The 19,601-nt window shown below is 32.1% G+C and overlaps 1 protein-coding gene and 1 long non-coding RNA gene across 2 annotated transcripts in view; one reads left to right on the top strand and one right to left on the bottom strand.

The window, feature by feature from the left end:
* Nucleotides 1-19,601, bottom strand: part of LOC133199057 (transient receptor potential cation channel subfamily M member 2-like) — a 76,493-nt gene that overhangs the window by 16,782 nt on the left and 40,110 nt on the right. The window lies entirely within an intron of this gene.
* Nucleotides 2,547-18,939, top strand: LOC133199058 (uncharacterized). The gene is made up of 4 exons (XR_009722738.1): nucleotides 2,547-2,603; nucleotides 15,257-15,478; nucleotides 17,987-18,100; nucleotides 18,199-18,939. It is a non-coding gene; the product is annotated as an uncharacterized LOC133199058 (long non-coding RNA).

Raw genomic sequence — 19,601 nt, forward strand, 5'->3', positions numbered from 1 at the left:
TCAATACAAAATAGGAGCAGAGCAAACACGGACCTCCAAACATCAGAGGTGGGATCAGGTGCCATGGAGGAGTGAGCATCCCCTGCCGACCGGTCACACCCGCCGTGTGCTCCTTCTCGTGATCGGGAAATAACGGGAAAATCTGTCGACAATTCAGTGTGTAAATAATGGCCTAACAATTAGTGTGAAAAACGTCAGTCAGCATTTGACTCAATGATAAATTGAATTTGCTGACAAGGTCATTGTATCGACCATAGAACTTACGAAATGATGACTTTAAACGAGACTACTGATATTCTTGTTTCATCATCTTATTTGTCAATAATTTACCTCGTTTTAGAAATTGTACATACGTAGAGCATGCTCTTGCGTATCGAATCAACTGAGAGATATATACCCCGTATGCAGGTGATGAAGGTATATTGCTGCATAAGTAAGGGAAGTTGACGATTGAAAAGTTGAAGTCATCACGTTTATCATAAAGCTTGGTTGTAAGATTACCATTAACGTCTTTTTCAAGTAAAATATCCAAATATGAAACAGATGTGTCAGACTCTGTGGTATCTTTTATCTCAAGTTCACAAGGATATATCGTATCGACATAAGAATGGAAATAGCCATTGTTAATTGACAATACGTCGTCGATATATCTAAATGTCGAGTTGAAGGTCACAGCAAGTGTTTTCTTCTTTTCACGTACAAGATTTTGGACAAATTCTGCTTCATATGAATACAAAAAAGGTCTGCTAATAACGGGGCGCAATTGGTACCCATGGGAATTCCAATAGATTGTTGGAAGACCTGGTCTCCAAAAACCACATAGATATTGTCAATCAGAAACTCAAGCATCTTTTTAATGTCAACTTCAGAGTACTTGTGTGAACAATCAGAATGTTTTTTAACAAAATAATTTTGCAAATGACCAATGACAAGGTAAGAATATTTACGAGTTCCATTTTTATTGAAAAAGCAGCTGTCAATGATATCAAAAAGCCTGGACTTTAATTTATCGTGGGGAATGGTTGTGTATAAAGTTGGAAAGTTTTTAAGCTGTTGATTTTGGTAAAATCTTGTGATTTCAAATTTTCCAAAAGTTCCATGGAATTTTTAAGTATCCACATCTGATTTACACCACTTCTCGAATATATTGTTGCACAGTACTCTTGAAGTTTCTCCTTCACCACTGTTAATATCTTAGTGAGGAGTAAAGATAGAGGCTTGGTTGAACATTTACTGGAACCCGCTATGTATCTTTGTAAGGATTTTTACGAAGTTTCGGAATCCAATATAAATATGGTAATTCAAATTCATTTTGGTTGTTTGGAATATTAAAAATATTCAAAACTGACATATGATTTTGAAGAATTTCTTCCTTAGAAAGGGAACTATGAGTATAAGTTGGATTACCACTTGTGAAAATCAAGGAAAAAAATAGCCCTAATTTATGATTAAAATTGGCACTTTTTTAGTAATATCTAAAAATTAACATCACTGACCCCCACTTTTAATTTTCTTTTCTGAAAATATAAGATACTTTAAACCATTCTTCTTACACTCAGTAAAATGTCATTACTTTCAAATGATTTTTTTGCTTGTTAATATTTTAATGCCAGAAAAACAAATTTTTGAGTGCAAAAAGGTCAAATAATTGAACATGCAGAGTAATTTGAAAATTGTTTTCGTTGTCAAAAATTTTAATGCGTCTAATCAAGATGAAATAAGACTGTGTTTGTTCCCATAATTTATTTGAATAAAAATATTGGAGGAAAAACTTTAAAAATTGATTTAGGTGTTAGACGTTTTTACAGTGCAAAAAAGGTCAAACTAAATGATCTGTAGCGCCAAAAGAAGCGCGTTGACCCCCATTGTTTGTTTTGATTTTTAATTAAGCTATGTGAATAAATTCCAAAAATATACTTGATAAAAAATTATCATAACTTTTGATGGCAGGATCCAACCCCCTTAAGCAGTATGTTTACCAAATATATACGTGCAATTTCTTCTCTCTTATATTATATTATATAGTATATATGAAACTTAAAGTTTCACGTTATAGATATTACAATAACCCGTTTAAATCTTTAAAACTTTATATAACGAATTAAATTCTTTGAAATTCTTTTATTTATCATAAAAAATTTAATTCGTTCTATGAAAACAATAATTCGTAATATCATATATATATATATATATATATATATATATATATATATATATATATATATATATATAGTTATACAAGAGGCGTGTTATGGGATATTTGGCGTATCTCAGACTCACGTTGTGGGATCCTTAGGTGGTTTATGGGTCATCTATATTTTGACCCATAAACCATGTAGTCTAAACTTCACAGAAATGTTGGAAATGCTATTCCTACCATAAAAAACAAAAAAAATAATTTTTTTGACCCATAAGGATATATAGAAAAATGTCCCACAACGCAAAATCTATTTTTAGAACAGTCGGTCTAAGTCCCTCGCTTTCAACATTTTGTGTATCTATAAATGTCAATTGGAATATCCCACAATACGGTGTAGCGATACACGCAATGCATTGTGGGAGGACAATGGCGGCGTTTAGCAGGGGTAAAGAGCTGTAAGACAGTAAGTATCTTGTTATTATTAGTAGAGCAATTGAATATAACACATATTTATGATAATTAGACGAGAGAACGAGGAACTTTCGAACTTGTTTGATCGTAAGCACTGTTTAAGGTTGGTCGCGGGTTTACTGCATAAAAATTTTTACGGGAAAACATGTTCAGAAAAATTTGATATAATGTTCCATAGAATTTGCGGCATATTATCTGAAATTTTTATTAAATTTGCCTACGTGAAGATAAGTAGCATATCTTCTCTAGTATTATGAAATTCATAATTCTGCCCACAAAGTCAGAATGAACGGTATATTGATATAAACATTCTTCGTGCAGTAACTAGTGATGGGAATCGGTAAGAATTTCATAATCGATGATCGGGCTACTGTAACTAACTAATTATCAATTATAATCGGACATTTACAAAGTCTGTCAATTTAGTTTATCAAATGGTAAGAATGGATGAATAACTACTTTCTGTGGTGGTCCAGCTGTAGTTAGAATAATCTAACTGTGTTTCGGGACAAGCCCTAGTCCTTAGGACAATATTTTAACGATAGAACGTTCGATCTAGTCCAGCTGGTTCTTCATTCATTTTGTAGAATCCAAAGTATGTCCATACCCGGGAATTAGCGTTGTTACCTGGGTATGAATACAATGTCTGTTCATCTACGCCATTACGATACACAAATAAGTTAATAGAAAAGTCGCGGCTGGAATATTTGGCTTGAAAACTATTACGCTTGTAAAATAAAATAAATAACCCGATTAATCGGAATAGAAATTTTGTAATCGAGCGCTTGGATTATGCCAACAATCGACTGATTTTCGATTATAATCGATGATTGGAACACCACTAGCAGTAACACTGCGATAGATAATATAATACAAGTAATGTTAGGATGTTCAAGTTCTTTATTAAGAATTCAAGTATAACACGGTAAAGGAAAAAAAAAAGTCCACCATTGAATGTTCTTTTTAAGTCAATCGCAATTCAGTATATAGTCAGAACTCTCAAACATTTGTTCTTTCTTGTTTTTTTTTCTTTATTAATTTTTCATCATTAAAAAATGTAAAATACTTGCATTCAGCTTAAACACAGATAGCTTAATTTTGTTATAGAAAAAATTGTACTTGAAGTCTTGATACTTGTATTTCGTAATACATGTACAGTATATTAATATCTGTTTAGAGTGCCATAAAGGTCCGATATGCTGGGTGTTTGTATGAATTCATTTTAAGGGGATGAAGGACACATGGTCACATGACTGTTTAACTACATCATAGTCTCCGTTTATATAAGTGCAATATGTGTAAAGCATTAATTCTTGTATAATTTTTTGACAATTTTTTAACTTTAATTACCATCTTATATAAAAAAATTAAAAAGTTTTTACGTTCTTGTAAACATTAACAAATTATGAAAAAGATTGATCCACTCCTCTGTTTCCCTAAACTGCGTGTCCAACAAGTCGGTGACGTCATACATGATCTGTTAGTACAGCAAGATCATACTCGGTGAACACAGGGGTGGTATTACAGTGGTTCCCGTTTTATCGAATAGTCAAGTTGTCAGCATAGTTTTATCCGAATAGCCGAAAATTAGAATAGCCGATTGCTCCATACCGAGTCCAAAGATAGATGTATAGAGCTACATGTATTGATAATACATCGTAGCTAGCAAATTTCAAGCTTGCACTTTTGTTTTCTTTTGACATGTTTACTTAATGACTTTACTAAAAATAATTTATTTCACTTACTTATGAATTTAATATGAAATTTTTTATCAAATAAATTGACGTATAGAGTATATTCTTTGATAGTTATTGCCATCTTTCTTCAGCACATGTTTACATTCCTTCTTCGATGGTCGCCATTTTGGAAAAGGAAGTAGACTAAATGCTTGACTAATAACCGTAAACTATTTTTCCCTGGATAGATTGTAAATTGAAAATAAACAAAAATATTAAATATATGTAATTGTTTCCTTTGGATTTGTTTCTTTAATACGGTTACGTATTTTATACTGTGTGTGAGTTTACCAGTCTCGTTCTTGTCTGCTGAAGAGAGATTTTGAGAGCCATGTCGAGAAAGTTGGTATGAATTTTGAGACGTATTTTTATAGAACGAGCCATTTGTGATTTTTACCATAAATTTTGCACTGAAAAGTGAATAAATATTAAGCCAATTTACCAAGTTAAACGATTGAATAGGGTTATTTCATTATCCAAGCAAATTGTCATACACAAGCTAATCAGTTCAATAATTAAAATTTCACGCCGAAAAAATTGCAGATAACTGTCATAATTAACAAGTGCATCATTGAACCCAAACTTATACATATTAAAAGAGGACTTTGAGAAAATGTGTACTTAGTACAATTTTTTGCAGGAGGTTTATAATCTCCAGAAACAGATTCTATACTGACCTAAATTGGAATCTCTTGCACACATGTACTACCCTAAGTTGTATAAATACTTTATACTCATTGAAGTATATTTTACTTTTATTAGTCTATTATTCATAATTGATCTTGTATGATGAAGTTGGATCATATTTAATTGTCTGTTTGATTGCCCAAATTAGAGTTCGTGCTGAAATCTTAAATTAATTACACCTTACATGTGCATGATTTAAGCAACATTTTTAATTTTTCCCAATTTCATCAAATAGCCGGCGCAGGGTTTGACACTAAGGCACATCCGACCGACCCAGTCTAGTAAATGAGTGGTCCGGTCGTGTAAAATGTTCGTGAACTAGACCGACTGCATGGTCGTGTGTATGAAATAAATGATAACCCTCATTTCAGTCTTTAAAATAAATATTCTAAAAAGTTTTTTTATTTTTACATTTTTTAAAATTCTTATTTGTCTGATAGTAAACATCATCCATCGCTCTTTAAAAGAAAACTTCCTCGCGTGACACAATCGCTATTTTTAACCCGGCTGTAATAGGTGGGACTTCATTTGTCAAACCGGCGTACGCCGAATGCTCTGCTTGACCTTTGATAACCCGGCTTGTTACTTCATTTGACAGGGGAAGGTTCGCCGGCGTACGACGATCTCGCCGTTTTGAAATGACCGGCGACGGATTCGCCGGTCTTAGAAATATGGCGGAAAGATAAAACAACTGTTAAAATATTGATACTTTTTACCAACTCGGCATGTTCTTTGTTTGCATTTCTTGAGCAAATCTCCATTCATATATTTTAAATCTGTTGTTATATTCGAAATTAAAATTTTTCATGAGGTCCATGATTTTTTTTTTACATTGAATTTTGAATAATTCAATCTTTTTTTCGCTAACTAAGACAAAATGTAAATTGTGATAGATCATTATTAATTGATTATCATTTAGTATAATTATATTTTGTTTTCGCCGGTTTACTTCATTTGCCACTTAGCCGTTTTACGCAGGTCATATGACCGGCGCAATTCAGCGTACGCCGATCTGTAACAATTGAAGTCGGCCCATAGACAAGTTGCGATGGGAACTATCTTCGTTCATTATTTAAAATTAGTATGAAACTATTGAATAATATATTCTTTAATTCACAATGTATTTATATTTAGGTTATTTTTTTTACTAAGTTCATTGATTGTTCCTTAATTAAGGCTTATAATATTTGTATGTCACGCTTAACCCGACTTAATGGCTAGCGACCTATGGACGACGCTGTCAAAATATATCTTAACAGGTGCGAGAGACAGTATCTTTATTGAAGTATGGTTTCGAAACTTTTTTCCATTATAATTAGCAGTTTATAAAAAGTCAACTTTCAAGTTTGGTCAGGGCCAGTGATTTTATGGTCAGGGCTAGTAAAAATTATTGGAAGTAGCCCAACTCGTCTAGTACTCATAAAAGTTAATGTCAAACCCTGTAGCCGATAATTTTTCCCCAATCCCCCAAACATGGCATTTCCCAAAATAGGCTGATAAATCCCTGTTAAATGATTTGATATAATGAACATCAAATTGGAGAGGAAATTCTTCAAAAAGACCTTATTTAATGTTGCAAAACATTACTTGTTATGAAAATGGAGTCTTTGAAATCTGAAACTTATTTATTGAAAACAATATCAAAAAAAGTTAAAAATCATAAGTTCACGCGGAATACAAATTATATCTAATAATTTTAAGTCTTTATTTTTTATGCGCTCGCTCTTTGAAATCATGCTTTGTTCATTGAAAAAAAAATTATATTTCTTGTATTCGCTCGCCTCGTAATTTTTAACCCCAAAATGAAAAATAATATTTGTAAAATTATTTCGCCCTCTCGCCTCACTTTTTATTTTTGAAAATCCGAAGAACTATTTTACAAATTGTTGTGGCCTACCTGCTTTAAGATATGTGGGACATACTTAATTAGAAATATACAAAATATGAAAAAAATTGAATGACAAGTATTTTTTCAGCTCAAGGTCCTTCTCCTCCTTATTATAACATGTTTAACATGCATTTCACTGATAAATCAATTCCTTGCTAGCCTGCTTATAAATAGAGAACAACTTTATTAGATTTAAATACAAAATATTTTTTTAAAAAAGAGGAAAATGCATTTAATTAAATTTCATCCATTTTTAGTGTTTAGGGTTGATGTTATCCTTAAAATAACAAATGTGTTGTTTTTTTTTGGCTGTGATGAGCAAACATGGTGCATTACACACCTTCTCTTCATTGCAAATTTATGTGCATACATACAGCCTTTCAATTTTTCAATGTAGCAATTTACTGAAACCGTTACTTTCATTTTGCATGCCATATTTTTAACACTGAATCAATTTGATTGACCTTTAGTAGTTTAGTATCATTTTCAATATAAAATGAATTCCATGCATTTTGCATCACATTTATTATGTTTTATAAGTTTGTTCTTATACATTACACATATAATCAGAGCAGAATTAACTTATAATCCTCTAGGTTCATACATACAGTGTGCGAAACTAATCTGGAGAATGAAATAGCCCATTTGACTATCTCATTTGTAATTGGGATAGACCGTAGACAAATAGGAATGTCCAAAGAAAGTAAATTAGGAAAAAATGTGCTCTTGTTATTGTTAAATTTTTTAAAATTTATTCATTTATATTCTTATTGAAGTATCTGCTATATATTTTCATGATTATCTAGTGAAAATTAAATATAATCATGCAGTGTTCATGCATTTCACACCCCAAAAAACTGTGCAATTATTCAGACTCGTCGTATATAAACTTCACTCTGCAGACCAGCTAATATTTGTGAAAGACACAAACTCTAATTTCATCTTTATAGCTTTCCCTTTTTCGGATTCATTATTTTATTTTCAATTTTTTTGGTTGTCTTTTTGTTGATTCAATTTGTGTTTTAATGCAGTGCTTCCTGCAGTCAGGATTTGTAGCATGCCTGATATACATAAACAGCAAGCATTGGGTAAAAATTGTACACCACTAATTCATCGAAAGATGCACAATGTTATAAATTAATAAGTAAAGAGATTTAACAACAGTTCTTTTACCATGTAAAATATAAAAGTATTAAATTATTTTTTCACAATTATTTTGTTTATAATTATGTGTTAAAAATACGAAATGGTCATTCTTGTTCAATCTCATTTTACCCATGGCCAAAATTGGGATAGAGAATTCGGTCTGTTTCAATTCGGATCGGGGTAGACCAATTCAATTTGAGATAGATTCGGACCATCGGACAGGCGTTAATACTTTCGCACACTGTACATACGCCTCGTATGGACTAGATTCTATTGCTAATTAAAGTAATTTTCAGAGAAATAAGCAGGAAGTGATGCAACATCGCCTTTGTGATGTAACTCGCGTCATAATCAAATGTGCACAAAACAACCACTCGAATTGTCTAAATTGTGTACCGAAATTGATGACAAAAGCAAACCCGCGACCTACCTTACAAATGACGGATGCTTCAGCCTGAAGCAGCTGTGAAGCATAATTACCAGCTTGTCAACCTCAAAAAAGCACATGCACCGATTCTGAATGCAGATGGCATACTTGGGGTGTTAGTTTTATGTTTATAGTTTCCATACATGTTTAGGCCAAACAAAAAAATATGTTTGTTTACTGTTACATGCCGAAATAAAATAGGGCCGATAGGTAGGATTTTTTTTATTTTATTGAATTTTTTTATACACAAATTCAAATGAATTGGTTGAAAAACAAGACAGTTTTACCATTGTGTGGTGCTTTACTTTTGTTTGGGCTTGCCATATGGCAATATCTTTCTTGCCAACTGCCTTACAGCTACCACACAATGAAAAAAACTGTCTTGTATTTCTTCTTTAATTCCATGTTGCACTAACTATTTCTAGTAATTTCGATTTCAAACGCTTGACTGATTAAGATGCATGTAAAAGTTAAACCGACGAATGAGTGACTTCTGGATTTTTACGACGAAAAAAAATTTGGGTTGCCTATTAGATATAGGGTCAGTCGGGTAACTGTAAACAAACATTTTTTTTTTATTATGCCTTACCTCTGATGAAAGAAAGGAGGGAGAACATAATATAGGGCCTACTACAGAAGCATTAGGAAAAACCTCAGTTATAAAACATTTTTTTGCATTTGTTTGAGATTGGCATGATTCAATTCCCACTACGGTTATTTCTAGATATTTGTGGCTTTTCCACATTGCATCTTTTGCCATTTGCTCAATTGCTAAGAGAAGTGTTGCACAACTTTTCATACAAACAGGGTTTTCTAAACATTTTGATCATGATCATAAAAATTTTTATGACCAGGACCTGGGAAGGGGCCATATCATGTGCTATATGTGCATACTGCCGAAAAATGGCCCAATGCATTGATGCACTGATGCCATGCAGCACAACACACATTGTTTTCTACTTTGTGAAGTTCATATCAGTCTGCTCTATCGGTACAGTATTCATCGTCGAAGGTAGATGGAATCTGTAATGTATCATATTAAAAAATTGGAACCGACATTCAACATATTTTACATCCATTGGCAAAGAAATGTTGAGTCATTTTGGATGGCTTACCACAGATTTACGAAAAAAAATTTTACCTTACAATGAAAAACCACATCATCGAAGTTTTTTATCTTTGCCTGTCCCTTGATCTCTAAATCGACAATTTAAAAAAAGTGTGTGTTTGGTTTAAATGTAATTTTCCTAAATACTTGCTGTGGTAGATGACGAATGATTTATGAATTTCTTAGAAACAGAAAAATCACTTTTGCTAGTCAATGTCGAATGATTTGTCAATTCCTATGGCATTCTTTAGCAACTTAAATTTAGGTGTCAAAGATACATGTATATGCATTATTATTAGCACAAAACTATGACATATTTTAGAATGACCTGAATATATTTCCTCTAGACCCCTTAAATTTCAAAATGACCCTGGTTAGTGGCTATAAATAACAGGGCCATTTCCCCGCATCTGTTGTTTTACCTTCCCAGGCACTGTATAACAACTTTTTTTACACTTATAAATAATTGAAATTAAATACAGGTACATTGATATTTTCGGAATTTCCCATATTTAACATGACAAGGATCACGTCAACACATTGCTGTAAAGATCGCTGTATTTAAAGAGGTCTATATGCTGTTTGTTTTATAATTAAATGCATTAAAGTTGACAGTTTGTCAGTTATAATGCTATATTTTCTCACAATAAGCTAGCTTACAATTAAAAAATTTATCATCTTTTAGAAATATATGTATAAAAGTTCCCACAGGTAACAAGGACTTCCTGTGTATACTGTGTGTGTATAGGTATTAACACCATACACGATCAGCCTCTGGGAAAATCTTAGTCCCTCCCCTCACCAGAGAAAACTGTTCGGTTAAAAATATCAGCCTTTAAAACTGGTCGCTGAAGAGGCTACTAGTTCTAAAATGGTAGTGGCCCATACTGATTTTTAACAGCTGGTATTACAGGCACTTGTTTTGGTAATAAATTTTTCAACCCATAGTATGATGATAACACAAGGTATCCAAATCCATATTACATTGAGTACCCCCCCCCCCCCCTTCCCCAAAATTGAACTTATTTACACTTTCAGAGGAAATGCACTGGCAAACTGTTTATTACCATTGTCCTCTACGATAATTTATCTACACAACTATCTATGACATGTTTGTCTTATTTATTAATTTTCTTTTATTTCCGTAAACAGTGTCAAAACTCTGCTCGCCGAGTGCAAAAGTCGACTTTCTTGTCTAGTCTAACTTTCAAGATAAATTTGTTGTAAAGTAAATAAAACTAATCTTTTAGTATATAACATAATTAAAACTAATTTGATATTGTATATTTAACAAGTAATCAAAACTAATTATATAAAAATATATATATATATTGTATACGCAGCTAGGTTTAGGACTCCCATACTTACATCAGCCTATATGCAGAGCTTCTGGAAATCGATTATGACGTCACAATGAAACTGAACAAATAAATCCTAAATACTAATGTTTTCTTTTTCATACACACTCAAATACAGTCTTTTCTCATAACATGATAAATATTGTAAACATAAATTGATGTGTAACTTATCATGTCATAATAACACTATTTGAATGTAGAATTTAAGCCATCTTGACCTTCCTGCACTGACTAAGATGACATCACACCCTAGTTTGACAGACAGTTTCTCTGTACTTGAGGCGTAGATCAAGCTATTATTGTAGCTTGTAAATATCAAATTAAAATAAGTGTGATCTGACCAAAACTAAGTCATATTTTTGAATGTATTAATCAATATTTTATAGTCTAATTAGGCCTAAAAAAAATTGTTTGCTTCCTGTAACATTCCCAAAAAATCAAGGGTCGGTAGGTCGGGATTTTTTTTTTTTTTTTTTTTTTTTGCTTATGGATAAAAGGGTCAAACATCCCCAGACTGAATTAACCAGGTGTTATATTTAAAGTGGACACCCAAAATGGCTGCTTAGCGGCAGAGAACGAAATTCTAAAAGTTGTGGGTGGAAATTGTTGTTACAATAATGATTACTCTTTATATTCAAGGTAAATGTTGACTAGGATGACATATTTTATATCTCAAATAAAGCTACAATTAATATTTTTCGAATAAATGGAATCAGCTGATCGATCGAACCAAAGAGCAAATGCAGATTTGGCAGGAAAAAAAAATCCGCCGGGGGATAATTTGAATGGGTCGGTCGGGTTACAGGAAACAAACTTATTTTTTTTTTAGGCCTTAAATTGAAAATGTGTAGACCTCATATAAAGCCACAGTAAGGTACATTTATACATTAACTATCTAGAATAACAGGCACAGCCCCTCGAAAATCTCAAAAGTTCAACGATATCTGCTTCACTATAATTTATGAATTTTTATACGCCCGTCTTTAGACGGAACGTATTATGTTATGGCGTTCATGTCCGTCTGTCTGTCTGTCTGTTAGCCTTTCTCGTGTCCGGCTCATAACTTTAATACTATTAGGCCTAGGATTATCAAACTTTGTCAGCTGATACTTCTTTGGTAGAAGGTGTGTCACGCACTAAAAGTAGGTCGTTCTGACCTTTAATTAAGATGCTATGGCCAAATATGGAAAAATCCTGTCCGGCTCATAACTAGAAAACTATTAGACTTATAATCATCAAACTTGGCCAGTTTATGCATCTTAGGTAGAAGGTGTGTCGCGACCTATTTCAAGGTCACTGTGACCTTTAATTTAAGTGAAATTTTTAAAAAAAAAAACTGTCTTTTTACTATTAAATTACACAATCCCAAAAAATGTAGAAGTGTTGCAGTATCCTTATTAAAAAGATGTTAAAATCAAGAAATACTTATTTTTTTCATTATATACTTTACAGCAATCTATAACAAATATAATGTTACAAGAGAAATTCCACCTCTCCCATGGGTGTAATTATCAAGCACTGGTCAAGGAGAATTTTGATAACAGAAAATTGCATGTCAAATTAGCCAGAAATTAGTTTAGTGTGAGGAGCTAACTGGTAGAGCATCTCTGATCAAGCAGGTGTTATCTATATCTCTTGGGAATTGGGCAGAGGAATCAGCCATGTTGGATTAAATAGTTTTTTGTGGGCTAGCCTAACTTTTAAAATGAATTTGGTGAAAAGTAATTAAAACTAATTTGATACAATAATTGTATAATAAACTAATTTGATATTGTATAATAAACTAATAGATAGTCCCTACAAATCTAAGAGTCAAGCAGAAACCTTATTAAAAATGTTGCATCAAGATTACAATTTTTTTTTCTTTTTATAAATCTTTGTAACAAATTGAAAAAAAAAAATCTTTGTTTTCAAATTTAATTTCAGAATGACATAAATATTCATTTTAATTGCACTACAAAGTAGATAGCACAGATCCATTCATCCCTTGGGAGTAATGAGTGGACATGCATCCAGTTAAAGATTAATTAATGAGTTCAGTGTAGGAAGGCTAGCTGTTCTCAATCATTTCTGTTAGAGCATCTCTGATCAAGCAGTTCTTATCTGTATCCTTTGGGAATTAGACAGAAGAACTGCTGGTCAGTTTATAGCATATGTCATTTGATGGCCAGTCTTTTATTTTAAAATTAAATTGGTATAGATTAAGTTGTTAAGACTAAATTGATTTTGTTTAATATGATATTTTTATTTAATTTTTTGAAAATATCAACTAGTAAATTTCAGAGCATCATGTCTCACAAATATGAAAGATGTGTGTGTGTGTCACTGTGTGTGTGTGTGTGGGGGGGGGGGGGGGTGCAGATGGGCATTTGTCAAGCTCTAACACTACCAGTTGAGGATCTATAATGTAATATTTGTTATAATGCCTACACCACAGGAAATGTATAAACAAAAATTGTAAGAAATGGAAAAATCTTGGAAATCCTTGTATCAAGGTTGACTTTATTTTCTTGCACTCTAAACTGTTCGTGATAATTGAACAATATTTGACGGGTGTATCATGCTGGGGCACTTTATTATACAAAGGTAGTAACATCCCTACTACTTTGAAAAGTGCCAGGAGCTGGTTGTGCGCTGTTGCTTTTTTCCGTATTTTACCATTATTTCAATGCATATTATGTCAATGTAGGAAGTTTATCAAAAATTTTACATAATTCTCAGGCATGGGGAAGTTGCTCCCAGCACTTTTCAGGTTAAGGAATTTGTCTTAAAGAAAACAAAATTAATTTCATAGTGAAAAGATATCCGTATATCGTTGTACTTTATGATCTTTGTAGCCATACATATTTTTTGTAATTTTAAACATGTCACTTGACAAACAGCTGATGTAAGTAAAGTTGCTTTGGCCGAACTCGGCAAAGACCTCATATATATGAGGGTTGTCCCAGAAAACACAAACTTTTTGTATATTTCAGAAACTATTTGACCAGAACTAATAATTTTTTGCAAGTTGTTGGAAAATGATATTTTCAGTATTATGACAAAATATTTTAGGCTTGTGATGTCATTAATATGTAAAAACGGCATTTAAAGGGTGTTAAATATCGGTGGTCTGCACACTGCAGTTTATTGACTTTTAAAAGTAGCATTGTCAATGAATTTTTCTTTATTACCAGGCTATACGGAAATATAATGTCACAAACTTTACCTCCATAAATACTCTTTGATCTAGCTGATATACTTGTGTATGAAAATTCATTAATTTGATATCATTAATGACAAATATATGACGTTATATGCCAGAACACTTTTAATTAGATATTGTTAAAAATGGTGACGTTTAGTGATAATTTGGAGCACAAATTATTAAGCAGCACTGTCTTTAAAACGGGATAGGACTCTTGCCCATACGATGAAAGAGATATTAGTGCTGGAAGAGACATTTTGTAGACCAAAAGAAATGAAGACAAACTGAAAGTCCTGAGCTTTACGTCATAAGCCTAAGCCAAGGCCATCGTTAAACAATGTGAACTGTTAGGTTTATTATCGGAATTGAGAAATTGTCTATTGAAAGAATTAATTCCACAATCTTTTAGCAACACACGCCGTATTTGAGATGCATTACTTGGTAAATAAAATAAAATTAAATACTGTGCCGAATTTATGCTTAAATAAACTAATTTTATCAGAAGCACATTTCCAGAAAAAATTCACAAAAATGTTGATCATGATCTATGCCTATTTTTAACTTTACAGTATTAGTGAAACAAAAGATATTGAAAATGTTCACGTATTTCTGGGACAACCCTCCTACATATGCAAATAGTAGAATTCCCATTAATCAAAACTCATGCTGTAAAAAAAAAATCAACACTATATTTATTTTCTCGGAATATTTTTAGGCGTATTATTTCCTGTGGGCATCCTTAACCTTGCTGCGTAATATTTTTTATTTGGATTTTTATATCTTTATAACAAATCGCAGAGTGTCATGTCTCACTAGGATGACAATTTTTTAGAGTAAAGAATAACATAATTTTCTTGCACTCTAAAATGTGTACGATAATTGAACAATATCATACAGTGGCAGGGATTTTTATTACTCTTGCAAATTGTATGAAACAAAAATTATTTTTGGAAAAATACATTGTGATTCATATATTGTGACTACTATATTGTGATTGTTGCATAAAACCTGTATTGTTCCTGCAGTCCTAATATTTCATCATATATGTTATTATGTTTATATGTAACTTTAAACTTTTTATTTATGGTTTTCATTATCATTTTACAAGCATTGATGCATCTGACAGCTTCCAAAGGCTTGGAAAGTAGGTTAATGATGCAGCTATAGACAACCCCATCTTATGCATGTTATGAGAAGTTAAAAGTGTTTAACAACTACTCCAGGCTTTTTCTTTGCAAGAAGGGATATTGATAGAGGGAAGGAGATCAGATATGACTATGGTGATCCCATGCCCAATGGACAATCTTCCTTGGAGTTCATCACTCATCAGGTAAATATTTAGAATAATGGATTTTCAAATTTGATACGCTGCATCCTCTTTGTAGTGCATTTTTTTTTCAATGTTCTTGAGAGGTCAAGAGATGAAAAATGTTTTACCCAACAGTGTTCCAAGTCACACTTACTTTCAGGTCACTAAATGAGGACCTAAAAAAAATTTTGGCCACCATTTCAGAATATTTCACTTGCCATAATGAAAATATTTTGTGAATAACAATAGTAAAACAAGGAACTAACACCCTGTATGTTTTATGTCTTTACTAAATCAAAGATGTAAGGTATTACTGTGACTATAAACAATTTGCTAGGTTTAAGGAAATATTTTTATTAGTACAACCACACTTATGGTTGTACAGTACACAGAGGAACACAAGAAGACTGATCCTAGAATTAAAATTTATTCAAAAGAAAATACCAAGTTTGACACTTATTGAGACAGGACTTTGCCAGCTGTTTGTCATGTTTACTTATTATTACATAGTATGTACCTAACCCATTAAACAGTCATTATTCATGCTGCCAAAACACTTAATTAGTTGTAATATGCAAGCAATTGACCAAATGTTTCAATAACAAGGTCAGGTTCTAAAAAGTTTATGATGTTTGGATGCCATTCTGTCAGGGACGTATAGTATAGGTCCGTGGTTCCATCAAACTGTATAAGTAGTCACTATTAAAGCATGCTGTCATAACATTACGACTTGATGATTAATGATTTTTTTTTGCGGACAAACAGACAGATGGATGCACAGGGCAAAAACTATATACCCCCGAATCTACGATTACAAGGGCACTAAAATTGATGTTCAGCAGATGCAAGTTTCTGAAGTTTACATCACGTACATTGAAATATATTAATTTGTGAACTTTTATTCCAAGAATAGGAAAATAGCAATTGGTGAAAATGATGAATTAATTAAATTGATGGGGAAAAAACAACATCTTTTTGTGATCCATATTTTAGATAAGACCAAAAAAATAGTCTTGTTTCCTGCTACCAGCCTGAAAAAAAAATAGGGTAGGTAGGTAGGAAAATTATTTTATTGTATATTTTCATTTTATTTTTTTTTTCGACAACATTTTTTGGATATGAACTAATAAAAGATAAAATTAAACATGTCACAGGTCAATATTGTCTTTTAAAATCAAATTTCATGTCTTTTGACTAAACTCAAGTGGTATTCTATGAAAGTCCACATTTAAAACAAGAATTTCATGAAATGCTTGTTTTGTGTTAACACAGAAAACGATTATGGTGACAGAACGATGAAATTCCGGAAATTCGAGATTTTTTTCTTCCAAAATTTAAAAAAAACAAGACTATTATTTTTTTTTGGCCTAAATAAAGTAAATTATTGAAAATAATACCTCTAAGACAAGGTTAGAGTGATTATTATTATTGGATTACAAGATCACCTTGATATGAAATATATGGAGATAACGAACAGTATTCAAGCTCAAAAGTCCATTATACAATACAAAATAGGAGCAGAGCAAACACGGACCTCCAAACATCAGAGGTGGGATCAGGTGCCATGGAGGAGTGAGCATCCCCTGCCGACCGGTCACACCCGCCGTGTGCTCCTTGTCATGATTGGGAAATAACGGAAAAATCCGTCGACAATTCAGTGTGTAAATAATGGTCTAACAATTAGTATGAAAAACGTCAGTCAGCATTTGACTCAATGATAAATTGTATTTGCTGACAAGGTCATTGTATCGACCATAGAACTTACAAAATGATGACTTTAAATGAGACAGCTGATATTTGATTATATGTACAGGATCACCTCTTTGCCTCATGCTATAATAAATATATTTACCTAGGTTACACATATCCTTAAAGTTCTTAGTATTGAACAATTGCAGTAATTTATACGTATGGATGTTTTTTTTAAAAAGAAATAATTTGCATTGATAATCTCGATAAACAGGACATACTAGTAGAATGTGATATTCATCCTCGACACAAGTATGACACAAAAAAACATTTCCAGTGGGATCTGTTTGCTTTATTATATCCAGTTTCAATAGCTAAAAGGTGTGAAGATAATCTTAACTTTGATATACATTTTTGAAACTTAGTCAGAATTGAATTTCTTAAATAATACGGTAGGTAAAACCCATCAAGTAGATATTTATAGAAAGAACATTTCTGCGAACTTTGAAGTTTAGTATATTTCTTGTTTAGCCTGATCCAAGATCCTTTGATAAATTGTCATAATGGTCCTTACAATTAGGGTCTACCTAATAGGACTTCTCAGTTGATTGTACAATTTACACCTGGGTGACCATTGCCCTTGCTGTTTAGTGTTATATAAAAAAACAATTAGTTTATTTGATATTTTTTATTAATTTATTTTATGTTAAGAACATTTATTTAATAGCATGTTAAATTTCTATTCAAAATGCATCGAAATAGCATACATTAAAGGTATCTGAATGTAGTTGTAGGCATAAATATAATCACAATTAATTTTGTTTTGCACATATATTATAGGAAGCATTTTGGAGGCAAACCCTGTTGCAGCATTTCTACATGTTCCACAGATTGTACAGACTAGTCAGGACCTTGTAAATTCTTATGTTCAACAGCTTAGGCAATTTAGTACAGGTATGTGTAACTCTTCTGAAATATAGGAGGAAATTTCAATACAAGACTTGTAGCATAACTTATATTACATTGTCAGTTCTTCTTTGCATGTTCCTTAGAGTGGATTATTGAGGCAGACCCTGATGGAAAACTTGCACATGTTCCACAAACCAGTGAAGACCATTTTGCAGAATATAAACTTTTTCCGCAGATAAGCCAAGACCCTAATGGTGTTCATGTGTGTGTGGTTAATTATTTGCTCTGAAGCTGATATGTGGACTGAATATAAAACTGTCTTTTTCTACAGTTAAGTCCATCTTAATCTGAAAATACTACCGGTACATTTTGAATTATGCTTTATTATGCAGAAAAAAAAATAATTAGTTTCAAATATGAAAAGTCTGTTGATACACTGCTTTGCAATTCCAAAAGTGATAATGTGATAAGTTTTGATGTGCATATGTGACATGTGCCATTATCAATTTTCATAAATAAAATCAAATACAAAGGCCATTCCAATTTAATGTTTTGCTTGTCGGACCCGCACGCTCTTATTTGAACAAAGCTATACAAATAATATTAATTTAAATCTCCTGCACCTGGGAAATTCTGCGCCAGTTTCTGTTTTATTTCCGCTCTATTTTTGATAATTTAAATCTGTTTACTCTACAAATCAGAAAAAAGTAGAAAAAATATAATTGTCACTCAATTTTTTTCATGTTATGCCTAAAAATTTTGCGTACAAAAAAGTAATAATATTATTATTTAATCTCTTGCCCGCTCTTACTTTTTTCACCAGATGTGCGACGAACAAGAAATTAAATTTGCGTGGTGAAATTATGTTTTATTAAAACTCATTTAAAGCTAACTGTCTTATTTTTTGGATTCATGATGTGATCAATCGAGTGGCTTGCGTGATAATTTGCATAAACGCCGAAGGCGTTTATGCATAAAATTATCACGCAAGCCAATCGATTGATCATCGTCATGAATCCAAAAAACCTGATAGTTATTCCTTATATTTACATGCTCCTGATTCTGCAAATTCCCATGCTAATAGCCCCGCTTCTGTCTCTATTTGTCCCGCCCCGCACGTGATTTTTTTTTTAACCGCGCCTATCGATGAACTAGTAGATTTATGTAGAAATAAAGTATTTTTACAATTTGTAATTTTATCTCGGACAAAGACATTGGAAATGTAAATATTTATGCAATAAATGATAAATAAAGACTAAACAGTCATGTTCACAAGCCAGAGGTGATAAAATATATATCTATTCTATAGGAAAAAAAGAATTATAAAGTGACATCAATTTTTCAAGTAATGTCTGTCTAGAACCTGTACATCAGATTTCGTATTTTGTGTGATTTTTTGAAGGATTTTTACACTAACAAAGTTAATAAAATCAAATCTTAGTTCTAAAATTTAATAATTTATTTTTAGATTGTCAAAATGCTTGTTAATTATAGTATCAAAGCTTGAATTGTATATCAATATTCTCTAGGAGGTAAATATTTCTAT

Source organism: Saccostrea echinata, unplaced genomic scaffold (genome assembly GCF_033153115.1).
Source record: "Saccostrea echinata isolate AGI-Se365-2 ecotype Australia unplaced genomic scaffold, CSIRO_AGI_Sech_v1 ptg000033l, whole genome shotgun sequence".
NCBI classification, from domain to species: Eukaryota; Metazoa; Mollusca; class Bivalvia; order Ostreida; family Ostreidae; genus Saccostrea; species Saccostrea echinata.